Genomic DNA, 4,141 nt, shown 5'->3' with positions numbered 1-4,141 from the left:
GGGCATGATGACGTCAAAGGCACTTCCGGTGCACAGGCACGGCACAGCCGCACGGGCTGGGAAGTGTTATAGGCAGGCAGCTTAAGTGGAATTCAGGTCTCGGCGCTGTGACATACAATTCCTCGTGCGGGAACGAAAAGTAGGGCTGCCCCGTGTGGTCGGCCTCATTTGACTAAAGGGAAGCTGAGTGGGAATTTCTCCAAGTGATAAACTGCCTCTAAAGTGGACCATCTCACTTACTGCCACCATCCAGTCAATACTGCTTCATAGTGACCCTACAGAATGTGGTAGAACTGCCCGTGAGGAAGTAAAAAGCCCCATCTTTCTGCTGTAGAACTGCTGATGGTTTCCAACTGCCACCCTTGGGGGCTGTAGCCCAAAGCTTAACCACTAAGACACCAGTGGACCATAGAACTATATAAACGTTAGATAGAAATGAATTTGAGCGCAAACTTAATCTAAGAACATTAGTAATTCCTCTGATGTGGCCCAACTGTGTACTAACACTCATGAAGTTATTATTGAAGATATGGGTAACATAGCAGTGTGATGAAATCACGCAGAACCTGGCTAAATGAGATACTAGTGTCTGGGGTCTTGAAGGCTTGTTTTAAAAAGCAGCCATAAACCATCCTCTGCTTAAAAAAAAAAAAAAGCAGCCATCTCAGTAAACTCCATAAGAAGAAGCATGTTAGTCTGGGTGATCAAAGGATTATTAATGTGATTCGTGATTAGAGGAAGGGTTGTGTTAGAGCTTATAGTCTGAGCACCTGTTTGTACAAGGCTATAGGTAAAGGTGAAAACCCAAAATCCATTTGTTGAATGCTACTTAAAGCCTTCATTGAATTCCTTCTGAGCCTTATTCAAGGATGTAGATAATCTTGCCCTCAGGCAGAGTACATTGGAAAGTGGAATTCTTTGACCCCCATGCAGCCAACCCAACGAGGAGCAGCCTTAGTAACTTGCCTGGATATGCGTGATGGACATTACTGGGGTTCACATAGTCACCAGCCATGTCTTTTCAGTCCTGCCGTGGCTGCCTTAGTCAGAGGGCCCTGGACCAATCTTTTAGGTTCTTCTAACACAGTGTGCGTATTCCGTTCATAGCCGTTTCGACTTCTGTAGTCCTACCTGTAAGGGTGTTGTACTGATCTGCCACCAATCATGAACTTGTGACAGGTTTCTGTCTCATGCCTTATTTAATTAGTATCCTGATTGTGAATCCTTAGATGCCTTTATGACTTCCTGCTAATGGCCTACTTCAACTGGATTTGTCTTTATCTTTGTGTTGTGTTTGTCTCTTTCGACTTAATAAATGGTCTCCTTATATTTGAGATTGGGAACTCTTTGGTACCCTAAAACAATCCGTGTCTAACTGCAGCCATTCTGATTTTAAGTCAGCAATGTTTAAGAGTAATCAGTTCTTAGTGCTTTCCCCCCACCCAAATATATGCATCGTTAGTTCCATTTGACCTTCCAGTTTTACTACTTAAAATCATTTAAGTAGTAGTCATCTAAGAAGTTGATAATTATGTTCTTTCTGAACATTCACCATGTCCTACGGCATTCTTATGATCTGTCATGTACCTAAAACTATAGCCTACCCACTAAGATTGTTAGATCAGTATAAACTGTTATTTATAAACTGAAAGGACCTTAACCATGTCTGTTGTTGTTGAATGCTTCATTAGCATGGCTTCCTAAATAAACACCTTTTTTAACCTTTCTTTGTTCCATGTGACGTATTTATTAATTAGGCTCTTTCTATCTAGGGTTCAGGCCTGATATGTGGACTAACACCTAGACTGAGGACAGGGTTACACCAGTCCACCTGGCAACACTCAACTTGGGAGTTTTGCAAAGCCAGTGTGCTTTTGCTCACAGAAAGGGTACTGAAATTCTAAGAATAACTGCAAATCAACTTGAATTTCCCATGTCAAAAAAGATCCCTTTTTTTCCTTCAGTCCCAGAAAATAACATATTCTTTGAGAGATAGAACCACAGTGATGAGAACAGCTCCATGGTTGCCCCACAGAGTGAAAAGATGTGACTTCAAAGAGATGCAAGGGGAGGGAAGATACAGTAATTGGCTAGATGGTGGAAAAATGTTACTTTAGGTAAAAAGGAAGGCAGCATACAGTAAGAGGAGGCTGGCAAAACTGATGGAAGCAAGGCAAGGCATTGGAAGATTTGTAAAAGATAAAGCAACAGAGGTAAATACTGTAATATATACACACAAAATCCCGCAGTAATGGTGATGTTAAAGTAGGTGCTTGTACAGGCTAAGCAGGCGTGGGAGAGAGTGAGTTTATCCACAAATATATATAGATTTGAGAGTATATTTGTATAATTATTCAGTTTTGCTGCAATTATATCCATGAATGTAATGGACCACATTTCTTAGACATAACCAAACAAACACCTTGATGAAATGAGTCCCTGGGGCCACCTATAACCCCCTCCCAGCGGGGTGGACAGCAGAAAAGTGGATGAAAGGAGACATCAGACAGTGTAAGACATGAAAAAATAATTTATAAATTATCATGGGTTCAAAAAAAATTGTCATGGGTTCATGAAAGAGGGAGGGTAGGGGAGGGAGGGGAAAAATGAGAAGCTGTTACCAAGGGCTCAAGTAGAAAGAAAATGTTCTAAAAATGATGATGGCAACAAATGTACAAATGTGCTTGACACAATGGATGGGTGGATGGATGGCTTGTGATGATTTGTATGAGCCCCCAATGACTAAAAAAATACACGGCTTTGGGGGAAAATTCTGTTTTGGGGGGGTACCCCCTCGTATGTTTAAGCTCCAATAGTTTGTGTCTGTATACCAGGTTTGAGGACTCTTCTGGGGTGTCAGAGAAATGTCACAGAACTACAGCTTGTGGAATCCAATAGTCTGAGCCACATTGCCATCTGAGGCAACTGAGGGGTCCTGTAGTGAAACGGGGTGGTGGAAGTAGGCCATGTTCCAAAGGTCAGTACGTGTCCATGTTCCAGGACACTATAGCATGCGGAGGAGAGCAGTTCCCCACACAGGTCAGATGAGACAATGCTTTCCTGGGGAGACTAGACCATAGCACCAGTTCCCCTTCCGCCTAGCCTGGCCGCCTACCTCCCATCCAATGTTTGTCTTTCTCCTTCCCACCTTCTCAATCATACACAATCAGTCTCCTAAAAGGCAGGTACTTACTTCAGTTGGGGGTGGGGAGCGGGGGAAGACAGCCAGCAGTGTTGCTAGAGGGGATACAGGCTCAACAACACACCCATCCACACCAACACCTGTGCCAGCTGGAGCACAACTGCATTCAGATCATTGGATAAAACTACTCCAGCTGACTGGATCTCAAGGAACCTCTGAACCTCAATGAAAAATATTTCATCGATGCTTGAATGGTCTCCATCCTGTTGGTACCATGAACAATCACAAGAACACAGTGCCCCTATCTCCAGAATTCAGTACCAGGACAGTGCAACAGGGAAATATTGGCAAGTATATTTTACAGATGTGCCCCACACTGCGGGGGGGGGGGTGGCGGCTCTGAGCAGCAGTGAACAGACACTGTGACAGGAGGCGCTTTCCAAGTAGGACTTACACCCAGGACACCTGACTGCAGGGGGCCCAGCCTTAACCTTCCCAAACTGACAGTACTAAGGTCTCAGTCACCTACCAATGTGAATGTGCCATAGCTCCTCTGTGATAGAACTTTATCCAAGCTGAGCTGGGGTGGGGGAGAGGTGTTTGCCCCAGAAGCTTGAGTTCCAAGGATACAGCAAGCATAAAAGCCTCAACTGGGACAGAAGGTACATGACAGGCTGGATATCCTAGAATTGATGTCACAAAACATGAATGATCCATAGTCTCTCATGAAGTAGCACCTCATCCTCACCTCACTGACAGGGGCAGAAGCAGAATCCTGGGGAGTGATGGATTCTTGGAAGTTAGAAGACATTTCCTTCCTCACCCTGAGGGAGCAACTCCACCTGGCTATATGCTGGCATATAGTATGTGCAGGAACCATCCTCAGGTGCCCCCTCAATGGTCTGTTCTACAAGCGCTCCCTTCCTGTCACTAACAGTCTGAGGGAAGTTATGGCAAATGGACATCAGAATGGCTTGAGAGCATCATTGGCAGGGCTGA

Source organism: Tenrec ecaudatus, chromosome 12 (genome assembly GCF_050624435.1).
Source record: "Tenrec ecaudatus isolate mTenEca1 chromosome 12, mTenEca1.hap1, whole genome shotgun sequence".
Classification (NCBI taxonomy): Eukaryota; Metazoa; Chordata; class Mammalia; order Afrosoricida; family Tenrecidae; genus Tenrec; species Tenrec ecaudatus.
This window is presented reverse-complemented; position numbering follows the sequence as displayed.